At 40.2% G+C, this 17,473-nt stretch overlaps 1 protein-coding gene across 5 annotated transcripts in view; it reads right to left on the bottom strand.

Annotated features, from left to right (window-relative positions):
- Window positions 1–17,473, bottom strand: part of herc2 (HECT and RLD domain containing E3 ubiquitin protein ligase 2) — a 488,151-nt gene that overhangs the window by 241,051 nt on the left and 229,627 nt on the right. The gene's annotated exons all lie outside the window — the stretch shown is intronic.

Genomic DNA, 17,473 nt, shown 5'->3' with positions numbered 1-17,473 from the left:
TCTTTCCAAATGTAACTTTCTATATGAACGCCATTGATGATTGCCTAGATCACACCTGCTTCAGTCCTGTACGAGCCCTCTTCCTTCTCTCCTGTTACTGCTTTCGCTAAAGTATGAATCTACCCTTGCTTCATTTGCAGTTGCCAGTCTGAACTTCGAATGTGCAGCTTGCCTGCTGTGCTTTTCCTTTTCTAGCTGGTTATGCAGTGAGATTTGGGTTGGCTAACATGTGTAGCTGGAGTTAGCATGATGTTGTGTGGCATTCTGTTCACTCGTCAGTGTCCACCGGTGTCTGGATAATCATTGCCCGTTCTATCTCTGACTTGGAGTTGTGCTGTGTGTTGTCATTTCTACTTTTCTGGCAATGCAGCTCATGTATTCTCCGACTGAACTTAAACATTTTGACTGTCATCCACGATTGGTCTCCCTGACTTATAGTTTGTGCCAGTCGCTTGGAATTACACAGCATCCTTGCTATATTCACCGGTCTAAAAGAGGTCGCTTGCTGATCTATGGCTCAGATGCATTGATTCCAACATCTCACCGTGTTCACTGGCATTAAGTGGCCATCTTAGGAATAAACATGGGCCATCTTCATCTTCTTCAGGAAGTGCCCTATTCTCCTGGCTGTTCAAACTTTAGGCTCGCCCTACTGAAAGCTCACTCCATCACTAACAAGGCCTCACTGATTAATGACCTCATCTCCCAGAAGGAAGTGGACATGTTTCTACTTACAGAAACCTGGCAACAACTTGGTGAGTATTTACATTTAAACATGCTGACTCCTCCTGACTACAGCCACATATCTAAACCCAGGTTAACAGGAAAAGGAGGTGGCCTGGCAGTGGTTTATAGATCTACCTTAATAATGAAGGAACTCTCCTTTGTTGAAGACACATCTTTTGAATATATTGCTGTGAAGCTGGTTTCCTCCCCTGCTGTGTTGCTGTTGTTAATTTATCACCTTCCCAAATCTATGGTGAATTTTCTGTCTGAGTTTAATGAACTTCTCACTATAATCTCATCTCTTTGCCCTGTTGTAATTATTGTACTTGGTGCCTTTATTATCCTTGTTGATATCCACTGCTCTCTCACAGCTGAGTTCATCTCAACTATGGGATGTTTAAACTTCACACAGCATGTTGATTTCCCCACTCATACTCACAGTCATATTCTTGATTTGCTTTGTTCAAATGGCTTGAATAATGTCTCTGTCTCAGGTTCAATCTCTGGTATTTCTGATCATAAGCTTATTAAATGTAACTTTAGCATTATTAACACTAGTTCTGTTGAGAAAAAGTCTGTCTCCTATCAGAACATTAGGTCTGTTAATTTGGATTTGTTTGCTGCTTCCCTTCCGTCTTTATCTCTTTTTGACCTGCAGTCTTTCCTCTCCTGAAAGCATGGTTTCCCTTTATAACAACAGTGTTTCCCAACTGCTAGATAACTCTGCTCTCTTAAGAACTAGGCACGTTCTAGCCACCCGCTCCTGTCCCTGGTATATCCATAAGCTCAGAGCTATGAAAGCTACTAGCTGGCATTTTGAGCGGCTTTATAAGAAACCAGGTCTCATAGTTCACTCACAACTTTACACTGATCACATACTTAAATATTGGGATTCCCTTAACACTGCTCAAAGCTATTAACAGTTTCCCCTCCACAGCTCAATCACTCACTCATTCTGATTTGCCATTTCCGTCATCAAGACTCGTTTGTTTCCCGCCTGTTGACTCTCATGCCATCTCTAAACTTATTAATAAGTCTAATTCCTCCTCCTGTCTGCTTGATCCTGTTCTCACTCCTCTGCTTAAGACATTCTCATCCAAAATTAGTATTCCTGTTGCCTCATTTATAAATGCATGTTTCGTTTCAGGTTCTGTCCCTACTGCCCTCAAAACTGCTGCAGTTACCTCAATCCTTAACACTAGAATCCCTGAAGCCTGCGAAAAAACTCAGAATCCTGGCCCTCCTTAAATTCCTTCACACCTCTCCATCAGCGTCTTTTGTTGTAAATTTGTCAATCAGCACATGCAAGCATGCAGCCTGTTATCCCATCCCCCCATTGCCGCAGAAAGGGCAAAAAGTTCTCCCAGCTCGAGCCTTGTTTATCTGGGAGTTACGTACCTGGAGCTGTGTTCTGTGTCTACAATGATCTGTGTAAATTTAGGATGACAGGAAACATGAGAAATGCAAGAAATGTTGAATACATAACTAAAAAATAAACATTTTTCATATTTTATTAATAATTGACAAAATGTAAACATTAAGTGAATATAATGTGTGAAGACTGAAGTCCAAATATCAAATAAATATTTGATTTTTGTACATGTATAACAAAACAAGTGAGCTTTTATTCAAGAATATAACCAAAGAAAAAAGAATTGGGTTAGGGTATGGTGCTGATTTGACTCCTTCGGTGGAGCAGCAGTAAGAACTGCGGACTCATAATCAAGAGGTCGTGGGATCAAATGCAGGCGGTGGCTCTCCAGAATTACCATTTTGAGTAGTGAGCTCCTCTTATTGTTACTATTGTACAATAAAAACATTTAAGCGGCTCACCAGAATTACCATTTTGAGTAGTGAGTTCCTCCTATCTATATATAATTCACTAAGCCGGAAGACAAGTAGCCACCCATGGAAAGCACGCTGGAAGGGGCGTGGATTCACTAAACCGCCGACAAGACCATTGGATACGACGACAACTCGCAGAGCCACGGCCACCAACTCGGACGCGACACCTCGGAAAACACGCCGTCATTTATGTTCGTCTGTCCTACAGTACACATGCACCTCTGAGCCACGTTAACTTTTCGGTTACGACGCACGACCGCGTGCACCATAGCAAGCTGTTTTACACGCTACATACAGCATTTCGCACCCGCGACAAACATGCGTCTTTTTAGATGGTGCTGCAGGAACACGGAAGACATTTCCCCGCCCACCAACACTTCGTTTTCCCCGGCCCGCGTCTACCCTCGCTCTCTAGGCATTCACACTGCCTGCTCATGTGCCCGGACGCAAAAACTCACAGACCACCCAGTTAGTCCCTTTCGTCTGTGCTAGGAGTCCACATGCACCTCTGAGCCCGTTGACTTTTCATTATTCGTTTCGGTTACGACACCCGACCACGTCCACCATCAAAAACCATGGGAAACGAACAACGAAGTCCCGCCCAGAAACTCTACCCCTCCGCCAACTCGAACAGCTCATCAAACACATACTCGCTTTGGTCTGTGCTGCTGTCCAAATCCAGCTGTGAGCCACGTTGACTGTTCTTTTGCCCTCCATGGCTACGGCTTCAAATGTATTTCATGGAAACAACACTTCTTTCAATGTCATAGAAATTCCTGCATCAGGAAACTGTTTGTTTCTATCAGTCGGGTTTTATTGGAAAAATGTCATTGACGAAACTGTTGCTCTCAAACTTCGCAACATGGCTGTTAGCTTTGTTTGCCAACATTGGGATAACGTCGGCGAGGTGGTCACAAACTGCAACAACTCACCACACAAGGACGCCCTGTCTCTCGAGGCATTCACACTGCCGGAAGACAACCATGGGATACACAGAAAATAGCCATGTCAGTCAACGCAGATCAGACACCCAGGCAAACAACACTGAATAATTAATAGCTGCAACTACTTTGCCCGCCCCCACTCCTCATCTGAGTCGGTTTTGTCTCTGTTCAGCAGTGTTTCCCAAACTCGGTCCTGGTGAACCCCTGTGGCTGCAGGGTTTTGTTCCAACCAGATTCCTAATCATTAATGCCAGTGAAACTCATCCGGGATAAGTCGGTTTTTCAAACGCAGCCGTGTAGCAGATTAGTCTAGCAAGATGTAATAATCCGAGATGAATGCACACCCTCGCGCTGAGTGAAAAGCCAATATATATTGAGTCTAGAAAACATGATCAGCAAGTCTTTGATAGGCTGCAACAAAATGATGAAAGAACGGGCGCATTTTTTTCACACAAGCTGGGTGGGTGGGTGTTAGTTAGTTAATTAGTTACTCAAAGGATTTCAAGATTTAATATACACAAGCGGTAACACTGTAAAAGCGGTCCAAACCAGAAAAGACGGCTGGCAAAAAGTGGCTGACAAATTAAATGTGTGTGCATTGTACTTACTGAAAGCAGCGTTACGGATTTTGCAAATGTTCATTTTTTTCCCTCTGCTTAAAAAACATTAAAAAAGCGTCCTGATTATGCGGCGTATACTACGCCGTGAATTGGTATGCAGTGGTTTGTCGCGGATAATTTGCCTTTTACTTTAAGATGAAGACAATTTCCTGTTAGATTTGCCTTTGCGATGACAATTAATAAGGCACAGGGCCAAACTTTCAAAAACATGGCTAGCGGGTCATACGCTCACACTGATTATGTCCCTGCCCTTTGTACACCCACCCCCCAGTACTACCATGGTCGGGTGACTTGGTGGATTATATATAGAAAAGCAGCCAAAACCGCAAACAACAATGAAAAGTCTACGTGACTCACAAGTGCATGTGGACTGTGCAAAGAGCAAAACGACTCAGGTAACGAGTTGGGGGTGGGCACATGAAATGTTACTTTTCTTGGCGATTTATTACATTACCGATTTTTCAAATGTTAATTTTCTCCCTGTGCTGAAAAATCATTAAAAAAGTGGCCTGATTATGCAGCGTATGGTACACCGCGGGTTGGCTAGTTGTTACTATTGTACAATAAAACCAAAAACAAGTCACTTCAGTGCACATGCACTTTGTCAGCATGACTGTGTCGATCAAACACAGGAAGTTCTACAGTCTAATGACTTTATGCCGTAGGAAGATAAGTAAATAAATCAAGGTAAATAACATTCGATGTGGCTTTTATATAAGCAACATATAAATGTTTTTCATATAAAGACCATCACAAAACAATCACAAACAGGACTTTGCACAATACCTTGGCAAGCTCTGTAAGCTCTGCTTTTTCTGTGGAGGGCATGCGTGTGGCACATTGACTGGCAGGATGACACCCGACCTGCTGATACATCCAAATGGTGTCATTTTTTGCCTTTATGCCTGGTGCAGCTGTGTTGTTCTTATGTGTGAGTGGATGTTTCTTGCGGGGAGGGCTTCTATTCTCTTTCTCCGATGTAGAACCCTTATCCTCATCTGTTCACCTCTAGTATAGCACGTCTTTATTTGAAAACAGCAGTCTCAGACTGGGGCGAGCGTGAACGTGGCTGAGAGAATAAAACCTTTACAAGTATCATACATTTACACCGGCTGTTATAGACTAAAATCAAATGTATGTTTTTATTCTACAATAGTAACAATAAGAGTAGCTCACTACTCAAAATAGTAATTCTGGAGAGCCATCGCCCAGATTTGTTCCCGTGACCTCTTGATTATGAGTCAGTAGTCCTTCTCACTGCACCACCAAAGATTTGTTATACATGTACTTTTTGTGAAAGTGTTTATTTGATATTTGAATACTTCATATCTACATCCATCCATCCATCCATTTTCCATTCCACTGAATCCGAACACAGGGTCACTGGGGTCTGCTGGAGCCAATCCCAGCCAACACAGGGCACAAGGCAGGAACCAATCCCGGGCAGGGTGCCAACCCACCGTCATATCTACATTTTGTCAATTATTACTAAAATATGAAAAACTTTTCTTTTTTAGTTATGTGTTCAATTTTTCTTGCATTTCCTGTCATCCTAAATTTACATAAATCATTGTAGACGCAAAACACATAAAAAATGTATGTGTTTCAAATAATTATATATTTCCCCTATATAGCTCCAGGTACTTCACTCCCAGATAAACAAGGCTTGAGCTGGGAGAACTTTTTGCTCTTTCTGCGGCAGTGGGGGCATGGGATAGCAGGCTGCTTACTGGTTGTGCTGATCGACACATATACAAAACAAAAGACGCTGATGGAGAGGTGTGAAGGAATTTAAGGTGAGCTGGGATTACGAGTTTTTTCGTAGGCTTCAGGGATTTTAGTGTTAAAAACCTGACTTAGATCCTTGTTCTCTCTCTAGTTTCAATTCTATCTCTAATCTCCCTTTTTTGGCTAAGGTGATGGAATGCATGGTTGCAAAACTCCATTCTTTTCCTCTAGACAATACACTCTATGAGCCATTTCAGTCTTGTTTTCGTACACAGCACTGCACTAAGACAGCTCTTCTCTGTGTAGTTAATGATGTTCTCCAGTCTGCAGATTGTGGTACACTTAATATTCTTCTCCTTCTTGATTTAAGTGCAACATTTGACACTGTTAATCATGAAACCCTCCTCTCATGTCTCTCCACTGTAGGGATCTCTGGCTTAGCCCTTCAATGGTTCACCTCATATCTTTCTAATAGGCAACAGTTTGTCACACTCTGCCGATATAAATCCTTCACCTCACCTGTGTAGCGTGGTGTCCCTCACGGTTCAGTCCTTGGGCCATTGCTCTTTCTTCTTTATATCCTTCCTTTGGGTCAGATTATTTACAGACATGGCCTTAACTTCCACTGTTATGCACATGATATGCAGTTATATCTTATTACACACTCCCCTACAGACTCGCCTCCCAGAAGACTCACTGACTACATCACTGATCTTAAGCTATGGATGGAAGATAATTTTCTCAAACTTAACGCCAATAAAACTGAAGTGTTACTGGTAGGTCCAAACTCCCAACTTTCTAAGGCATCCAACTTATCTATTTCTATTGATGGTACACTTGTCAAACCTGCTCCTCTTGTAAGAAATCTTGGTGTTTTGTTTGATTCATCACTTAACTTTGAGCTACACATTAGGTCTCTTTCCAAAATTTCATTCTATCATCTCCATAACACGGCCCACGTCCGTACATTTCTGTCCTTTAATCATGCTCAAACTCTGGTTCATTGTTTCACAATGTCTCGTATTGATTACTGTAATTCCCTCTTCATCGGCCTCCCTGCAAAATCTATACAAAAGCTACAGTACATTCAGAACTCTGCAGCCAGAGTCCTCACCCACACAAAGCGTTCTGTTCACATCTCCCCTGTTCTCTCCCAACTTCACTGTTACCGGTTCCATCAAGGATTAAATTCAAGATTTTGCTTCTCTCCTTCAAGGCCCTACATAACCTTGACCTTCTCTACCTCACTCAGCTCCTATTTCCATACACTCCTTGTCACTCTCTCAGGTCCTCGAGCAGTAATCTCCTTACTGTCCCGTGTACCAGACTCTCCACCCTGGGAGGCAGGACCTTCAGTGTTATAGCCCCTCAAACCTGAAACTCTCTTCCTCAGTCTCTCCGAGATTGCTCCTTTTTCTCCACCTTTAAATCTCAACTCAAAATTTTCCTCTTTGCCAAACTTTTGTCTTCTGTATGATTCCCCCCTCCCTCTCCCCCCTCTGTATGTAAAGCGAACTTGTGTTTGTGAAAGGCGCTCTATAAATGCAACTTATTATTAAACCAAATCATCTCATAAAGATATAGCCATCCTTTATTTATACTTTTATAATGTGTAAATCATTTAAAAGAACCAAGGCATGTGCCTCAAACTTCAAGGTTGATTTATTACAATTTCACATATTTTAAGAGGTCTAAAAAATAATTTTTCTTCTTCACTTCTTGTTCAGTGACTAATGCAGGTTAAATCTTTAATACTTAGTGCCTGGAAAACTTCAATAATCTGGACTGGAGACTTAATATAGGTTCATTTGTACACACCTTTATTCATCAATACAGCAGAAAGTAAATTTTTGTTTCCATTGTTTTCTGCCATCTGATATTGCTGTTTACACTATCGGCTGGCTTATGTATGCAGACCTAACCAACCTCTCCTCAGCTCCTAACGAAAACATATTTGTACTGTACAGTATGCAAGAAGGTGCTTTTAAAAGTTAATATTTGAATTTTTGTTATGGATTTCTAGTGCATTTTAACAACAAACAACTGAAAGTTATTATATTTTCCAATTGTTTTCCATCAGTTGATCTCGGTACAGCAGACTTGCTTACCGCTAGCGAATAAGCCTATGTGATTGTCTTCAAATCCACTTTGGCTGCCACATACAAATCACTCGACACCTACTGCCCATCACTTAATATTGATGCCCGTTAAGTGTTTGTGGTGAAGATTCATGGAAGGTATTTTAAGCAAAGTAAAGAAAAAAAAACATCACAAAAAAAAATACTACCAGTGCTAACTCCAGTTTGAGTTTATCAAAATAAAAGACCCTACTAAGCCCGTGATACTCCTGATGGGATGCTCATATCTGAAGTTCGTACATTAGAGTTGATTAGGGCAAGTTGATGAGGACAAGCTATTCATGAGATATGATTGAAGGTCCCTTTTTCGTCAGTGCTCCACCACACTACTTGGTTTTATATAGCATGCTAATGTTGTTCACTGTGTGAAGAACTTAGCCTTAATGAGTTTTAAAATGTGCCCCGTGTTCTTGCTGAAGATGCTTAATTTCAGACATCATGGGCTTGAAATAAGGCACATTAACCCAGCGTAAATAGAGATCTGGCCAAAAGAACAACCACTTATAGATGCATATAGAAGTGACTGAGAATGTAAACAATAATAGCATGGGCTTTGCGCCCTAGTACCAGACACTCAAAGTAACTTATGAGCTGCTGCGAAACTTGAAATTACACTACAATTTTTACTTTTTCACGTATTTAAATAATTTTTAATTTACTGGACATGCACGTTTGCATCTTCAAAAGTTCGTAAGTTAAAGGTCTGTATGTAAGGGACTTACTGTATTATAATATATACCATCTTTCATATAATCTGTATATAATATTTGTATATAATCTGTACCATTCTCAAAAACCATTTACATTAGACATAAAAATGTAAAAACTATCTATTATAAAAAAAAATCTTGGTGGAAGGGAGACGAGACGGGATGTTCTCGGAAGACACTTAAAAGACCCGCGAGATGAAAGAGATTGGCCATGGAGCGTCTCGCGGGGACCTTAAACATGAGACTTGGTGCCAAGAGGTTGCAATTTGACATCCCGCGAGAGACACTGTAACATCATGCGAGACAAGGCAGTGAGACAACATTTAAACAAGTTCACGGACATCTAACCAAGCAGTTGTTGGAATGCTTTTGGTAGTCAGACATCATGTGCTCCCAGCTCTTAAAACAACGACAAGCAGAACACGCAGCTTGCCAGTAGCAGCAGTTGGGAGCCAGTAGATGATCCGACTGCAACTACTTAGTGTGCATTCAGCCCCCCCTTCACAACGCGAGTGGCAGAGGCATGAAGTGGCAAAAGGACAGCTGCTGTACAGGCTTTTAAATGATCGACGCGCAGCACGACAAACATAACAGGCAGCTCACCAGCAGCAGCAGCAAGACAACATGATATGACTGCATCTCCTTACCGTGCGTTCAGCCGCCCCCCCCATACACCCCCCCCCCCTTCACAACGCAAGCAGCCCGGGGCCAGAAATAAAGGACAAGTATTGTTTTTACAAAACTTTTAAAGTAAAAGTGAAAATAATGCATATGTAACAATTCCCATTGTATATCCGGTAAACCAAACCCGGGGGTGGGTGAGCAAAGCGAGCAGGGAGCAGAGCCCCCTGGTAAAATTATAAAACAAATAAAAACTACATACAGTGATCCCTCCTCGATCGCAGGGGTTGTGTTCCAGAACTCCCCGCGAAACGTGAAAATCAGCAAAGTAAAAACCATATGTTTATATGGTTATTTTTATATATTTTAAGCCCTTATAAACTCTCCCACACTCTTAGAAACATTTCCCGCACAGTTATACAGCATAAACCCTTTGTATTCTCTTAGATATTAGGTAAGATTCGTTACTTTATATACAGTAAAACCTAAATATTATTTTAAAGATATCGAGCGTCTCCAATATCACATATGTTACAGCCATTACGATAGACAGGCCACCAGCAATAAATACATACAATGTAAGAAAAATTGCATACAGTAAAATGTGCGTACAGTGACACTAAACGTACGTACATGTACTAAGTACTGTATGTAGACAATTAATTATGGTTACTCACCAACAATGACATGACGACTTGTCCGATAACGATGAGTTTAATTTTACTGCACAACAAAGGAGAGCGTTACAGCTCTTCTAAAGGAGCCTCTTCAGGCAACTGTGTAGCATCGCCGTTGTTCTTCTACAGGCAGTCGTCAATCCAAATCTCTAAAGCAGATTCCATCTGGACTACCGCCTTATTACGTCCACTTACAACTCATTTTGCGCCCTGGTTAAAGGACCCTGTGGCCGTAGATCTTATATTCTTTTCCTCCTTTTTAAATAAAAAGAATCGTGGACTCATTGATGCCATAATGGCGTCCTATAGTGGTGTAGCTTTTCCCTTCCTTCAACATATCCAAAACTTTTACCTTTTCAGCAATCGTTAGCATCTTCTGTTGGTGCTTGGGCACAGCCCCTGAAGCAGATCGTTTTGTAGCCATAAGGAAGGGCTTGACTATGCACAAAGATAAACACAGAAGAGCACAAAAGTTAACTCTTTACACAGCGAAACATGTTGATGCTGAATGAGCAAGACGAGACTTCCTGGTTAACGCAGCGGAATCGAATTCAGCGTTCCATCGCTGAGCCAATCAGCACACAGGAATTTAACTGCGTGCTCTGATTGGGTAGCTTCTCAGCCATCTGCCAATAGCGTCCTTTGTATGAAATCAACTGGGCAAACCAACTGAGGAAGCATGTACCAGAAGTAAAAAGACCCATTGTCCGCAGAAACCCGCGAAGCAGCGAAAAATCCATGTTATATATTTAGATATGATTACACTCAATTATTATAACAGTATGGCAGCAACATTTCATTCATTTTGGTAACAGAAGTAAATAGAAGTTTTCAAGCACCTAGCTCTCAGTGAGTTGTTTATCTGCACGATCACAACATCTAGCTCGAACAATGTATAACTGGAGAATCCAACAGGGATGCATCCTTTAAATGATTTGCAGAGTGTGGTGGAGGGAGGAGGCGCGTGTATTTGCAGACTGGGGGAATACAGCAGTTGTGAGATTTAGTTATCCGTTATTTGCTTTGGTAATTTTTGTTAGTGGTACAGAGGTATGAAAGCTGATATCAATACTAAGGTCAAAATTTAGTACAGATTTTACACTATTATGAACCTTTAAAGTAAGATTCACTTCTGTTTTTCTGTTTATTTACTATGATGTGTGTTTACTGCGCTGGTTACACAAGAGCTTACACTATGAAAATAAGCTGAATTTCTTTTTCATGTACAACATGAAGAAGAGAGCTGTGAGACAAATCATGCTTGTAATATCAGGTTTAATTTTAACATTTTATATATACAGTGCCTTTCCCATGCTCTTGCTTACACAGGAGACTGTCCATAACAATACAATGTATTATGTAGATGTAGCCAATGGTTTTATGTGTGCCACTGTGATCTGTATACAGTATATGTTATTTTGTTAAAAAATAGTTATTGGCTGAAGCCACACAAACCAGCTGACAGGGAGATGAGAAGAACAAATGGCAGATGACACAGGCAAAGCTATTTAAAAGTGCTGATGTGCCCTGATCAATATATGGCTAGGGCCACAGTCTGCAGAAGCCATAAATGATTAGAGCACATGCAAAAGTTGCTATTTATTGGACTTATAGTGGTCAGCATTCCCCACTGAAGAACTGGATGAGGACTGCACTGTTCCAATGGCTTCTCTTAGCCCTGATGTATATACAGTATAATGACGTATGTAAAAATAATTATACTACATTGTTTGTCGAGAGTGAAAGCTACATTTTAAAGCAAGTCAAATACATATATCTTTTTTTGTACCATATTTCTATCCTCTGAATATTTCCGCCATGGTTACTAAAAAGATGTTTATAAGGCTCCAGTCTGTCCTGCTTTCAATAAAGAACACAATCCCAGGGAGGAAGTGCCCCGTGCTGGAGACAGAAAAAACACATTCATATGAATAAAAATAATATTTTGTTTATGTGGAGGGAGTCTATGTTATCAATCTCTCTGCAGGAAGAATTATAGTGAAATGGGGTAAAAGTATTTTCATCAGACAACATTAAATTGACTATATGTGTGAAGCTACTTTCTGTTTGTTAATGATATTTTTTGTGTAATGCACTGTAATATTTTGAACATCATATGAAGCAATTGAACTATATAATTACTTATTCCACGACAAACTATTGATTTTAAAGAAAACAATTTAAACCTACATCTTTTGCAGCCACAATTCATATACTTTCTTTGTCAGGCACACACACATTTATATTTTAATAAGAGAAATACTGACCAAATAACAAAGCAGAGATTCAGTTAATCTAATCATCAAAGAATGAAAAGGAAGTAAAGAAAGCACGTTTTTTAATGACTCTTAAGTTACATACAAACTGTTTAAAAAAACGGAAACAGAAATCCTATAAAAGTACAGAGCAGAGTACAAGACATAAAGACATAAAACATAAAGACACTCACTCTCTATAGCTGGCTTTAAATTATTTTTTCACAGAGCCCCAGTCATCTGACATGCCAAGAGACAAGACACATCCAAAACAAAACAAACCCCCAGCAGCAATGGTAAGTATTAAATTGAGATTTCTTACGATAGTACAGTCTTAATACAATAAACTTAGGGTATAATGTTAAACAGTCTCCTGAGGAATATTTTTAAGTCTAATGACACTTTAAATTGCTACACTTACTTATTGGTTACCCAGATTAGATATATGTAAACAAAAAACCTGTGTGTGTGTGTGTGTGTGTGTGTTTGTGTGTGTGTAGTAGTCCTCTCTGCTCACGCTCAACCACATCCACGGTTGTTGGTGTAAATTCTACGGAAGATGTCAGAAGCTTATACAAGTTTGACTTGCACAATGTGAGATGGCACATGCATGTACTTCTAAAGTTTTTCAGAGCTTGCATGTACCTTTCTTCTCATTAAACCCAAGCAAACAAACTCAGCTTTGTGGTACATGTACATTGCACGTTCACACAACAAGCTACCATATGTTTGGTTCCAGCCAGTCCCACTCAATTTGTGCCATAGCTGTACTCGACTACACCTTCATCTTGGGCAAGATGCGAACTGTCCTGGCCCACTTAGCTGATGCCTCTAAAAGTTCACCAATATAGTAAAACTGCTAGGGAAACTTCAGGTTTCTTTTTGTCCCAAAGACCACATGCAGCTAGTATACATATATTTACTAGAATAAGTTTCAATATAGTAACTGAAAAAAGTGGCCAATAAGAAATAGAATGTATAGTTACAGCAAATGTTACATTAAAGATTAACCAAGTTGCCAGCAGAATTTTCTTTGCACTACCAATACACTATATGACTAAAGTTCAAATTTTAAAGGTTGTCAGGATCAGTCTTTTCAGCTCTTTTTCTGTTTCTTTGGGAGAATTAAATATGTACAATTGGGCATCGACAATTACTTTCAGCTTAGCTGGAAACAAGAGACTATATCTGATTTCAGCTTTGCATAAGCACTGTTTAATGTTGTCGAATTCAGCAGATGTTGTTTGGCAGCTGTGGAAGGAGATATATCTGGGAAAATACAAATATGGTTATTTTCAAATATAATCATCTCTTTCTGTCTGAGAATCAGCTTCAAAAATTTTCTTTAACCCATAGTCTGTCTAATTTGACAAGCAGTCTTCTCAGCTTTAAGGCATTTGATTCACTTATGCAATAAGCTGCTGAGATCTCAGGGTTCAATTTAAAGTCCTCTCCTATTATTTTAGAAAATAGTTCAGCTATTTTTCACGGTTTTCAGGAACCTCTTCAATGCTAATGTTGTTCCTTCTATATCTACAGTATCTCACAAAAGTGAGTACACCCCTCACATTTTTGTAAGTATTTTATTATATATTTTCATGGGACAACACTGAAGATGAGACACTTTGATACAATGTAAAGTAGTCAGTGTACAGCTTGTATAACAGTGTAAATTTGCTGTCCCTTCAAAATAACTCAACACACAGCAATTAATGTCTAAACCGCTGGCAACAAAAGTGAGTACACCCCTAAGTGAAAAATGTCCAAATTGTGCCCAATTAGCCATTTTCCCTCCCCAGTGTCATGTGACTCATTAAGTGGTACAAGGTGTCAGGTGTGAATGGGGAGCAGGTGTGTTAAATTTGGTGTTATCGCTCTCACACTCTCTCATACTGATCACTGGAAGTTCAACATGGCACCTCATGGCAAAGAACTCTGAGGATCTGAAAAATAGAATTGTTGCTCTACATAAAGATGGCCTAGGCTATAAGAAGATTGCCAACACCCTGAAACTGAGCTGCAGCATGGTAGCCAAGACCATACAGTGGTTTAACAGGACAGGTTCCACTCAGAACAGGCCTCGCCATGGTTGACCAAAGTAGTTTAGTGCATGTGCTCAGCGTCATATCCAGAGGTTGTCTTTTGAAAATAGACGTATGAGTGTTGCCAGCATTGCTGCAGAGGTTCAAGGGGTGGGGGGTCAGCCTGTCAGTGCTCAGACCATACACCGCACACTGCATTAAATTGGTCTACATGGAGGTTGTCCCAGAATGAAGCTTCTTCTAAAGATGATGCAAAAGAAAGCCCGCAAACAGTTTGCTGAAGGCAAGCAGACTAAGGACATGGATTACTAGAACCATGTCCTGTGGTCTGATGAGACCAAGATACTTTTTTGGTTCAGATGGTGTCAAGCGTGTGTGGCGGCAACCAGGTGAGGAGTACAAAGACAAGTGTGTCTTGCCTACAGTCAAGCATGGAGGGGGGAGTGTCATGGTTTGGGGCTGCATGAGTGCTGTCGGCACTGGGGAGCTACAGTTCATTGAGGGAACCATGAATGCCAACATGTACTGTGACATACTGAAGCAGAGCATGATCCCCTCCCTTAGGAAACTGGGCTGCAGGGCAGTATTCCAACATGATAATGACCCCAAACACCTCCAAGACGACCACTGCCTTGCTAAAGAAACTGAGGGTAAAGGTGCTGGACTGGCCAAGCATGTCTCCAGACCTAAACCCTATTGAGCATCTGTGGGGCATCCTCAAACGGAAGGTGGAGAAGCGCAAGGTCTCTAATATCCACCAGCTCCATGATGTCTTTGTGGAGAAGTGGAAGAGGATTCCAGTGGCAACCTGTGAAGCTCTAGTGAATTCCATGCCCAAGAGAGTTAAGGCAGTGCTGGAAAATAATGGTGGCCACACAAAATATTGATACTTTGGGTACAATTTGGACATTTTTCACTTAGGGGTGTACTCACTTTTGTTGCCAGAGGTTTAAACATTAATGGCTGTGTGTTGAGTTATTTTGAGGGGACAGCAAATTTACACTGTTATACAAGCTGTACACTGACTACTTTACATTGTATCAAAGTGTTATATCTTCAGTGTTGTCCCATGAAAAGATTTAATAAAATATTTACAAAAATGTCAGGGGGGAGACTCACTTTTGTGAGATACTGTATCTTCAAACTATGCTAATTTATCACAAAGCATTTCGCATTTGGATTCTATAGCAGTTGTTTTCTGTCACTGGCAGATGTATCGAAGAAGTAGAAAAATAGACAAGTCAAACATTTGCTTAACTTTTACTTTATCCTCAATGTTGGTCATATTTTCCTGTTTATTTTCAGCAATTTTGCTAGATTTTTTTAGGTTTACATCAAAGTTATTTTCTTCATTGTAGCAGTTTGACTTGACTGTATAGAATGTTTACTTTAAACTTATAAATAAAAGTTATATATATTTTTCTCTTTTTTCACTTGAAGACATATGTAACTTATTTTTTTAACTTCTTTTTATATAAAAATAAGGAACTTTTGGGCTTTCTAATTTTTATTCTTTATTAAACCATGCTACTGTTGTTACGTTAAAAATCATTTTAAAAAGAATATGAATGTACAAAAGAAAAACTAAAAGACATACAAACCCCACAAAAGAACTCCGAGGTATCACGTGAAATTTAATCACGTGTGTCAATACTCTGCTGTAGCTATATTATATATATATATATATATATATATATATATATATATATATATATATATATATATATATATATATATATATATAAATCTATATATACACACACACACAGACACACACACTAGGGGGCTTTGCTCGCCCACCCCCGGGTTTGGTTTACCAGATATACAATTTAAAGAGATTCTTAGTTTCATGGGAATTGTTACATATGCATTATTTTCACTTTTATTTTAAAACTTTTGTAAAAACAATACTTTATTTCCGGCCCCGGGCATGGTTACATCTCTTTCTTGCAGGACGTATAACACTACTAGCGTTGTGAAGGGGGTGCGGCTGAACGCACGGTAAGGAGATGCAGTCGGATCATCTGCTGTCTTTCTGCTGTTGGCCAGCTGCCTGTTCTGTTTGTCTCGCTGCCCAATCATTTCAAAGCCTGTACACCAGCTGTCTTTTTGCCATCTCTGTTGATCGCGTTGTGAAGGGGGTGGGGGGATGGGGTGGGGGTGTGGCAAGGGTTAGGTTGGCTGAACGCACGCCAAGGAGAAGCAGTCTGATCATCTGCAGGCTTTTTGCTGCTGGTGAGCTGCTTGTTTAGCTTGTCTCTTGTCGTTGTTTTAAGAGATGGGAGCACATGAAGCATGTCTGCCAACAGCAATCCAACAACTGCTAGTTGTGTTGCTTGCGTTGTCAAGGTGGGGGAAGCGGCTGAACACATGCTAAGGAGGTGCCATCAGATCATCTGCTGTCTTTCTGCTATCACTCTTCCGTGATGTACTCCGCCCTCCCTCAGGCGGACCTAACAGTCACTTAAAACAAAAAAGGCTTCAACCTGGCTGGGATGCTACAATACTTTCGAATTTTACTGCTTTCATACTCTTTACCTTTCTATGCACGTGTATTGCGCCATCATTTGTTTGAGCCTTTCGAATTCCATAGTCGTTGACGTTTCATCTAGAACGTATTGTCCTTATACACTTCATATGTGCTGAGAGCACAGGATCTGTGTGTGCTACGTGCCTTTACATGACTGAGTGTTTCGTGCTCTTATTTGATATTGTTTGTGTCTCACGGGTCTTTTAATTGTCTTCTGAGAAGATCACGTCTCGTCGCCCTGCTTTTCCTTTCCAGTATTTTTTTAATTATATATATATATATATATATTTATATATATATATATATATACACACACACACACACAGTGGGTACAGAAAGTATTCAGACCCCCTTCAATTTTTCAAAAAGAATTTTTGAAATTGTTGCAGGTTTATTAAAAAAGAAAAACTGAAATATCACATGGTCCTAAGTATTCAGACCCTTTGCTGTGACACTCATATATTTAACTCAGGTGCTTTCCATTTCTTCTGATCATCCTTGAGTTCACCTTCATTTTAATAAACCTGCAACAATTTCAAAAATTCTTTTTTTTGTCTGTCAATATGGGGTGCTGTGTGTACATTAATGAGGAAAAAATTTAAATGATTTCAGCAAATGGCTGCAATATAACAAAGAG

This window comes from Erpetoichthys calabaricus, chromosome 4 (assembly GCF_900747795.2).
Source record: "Erpetoichthys calabaricus chromosome 4, fErpCal1.3, whole genome shotgun sequence".
NCBI classification, from domain to species: Eukaryota; Metazoa; Chordata; class Cladistia; order Polypteriformes; family Polypteridae; genus Erpetoichthys; species Erpetoichthys calabaricus.
This window is presented reverse-complemented; position numbering and strand designations above follow the sequence as displayed.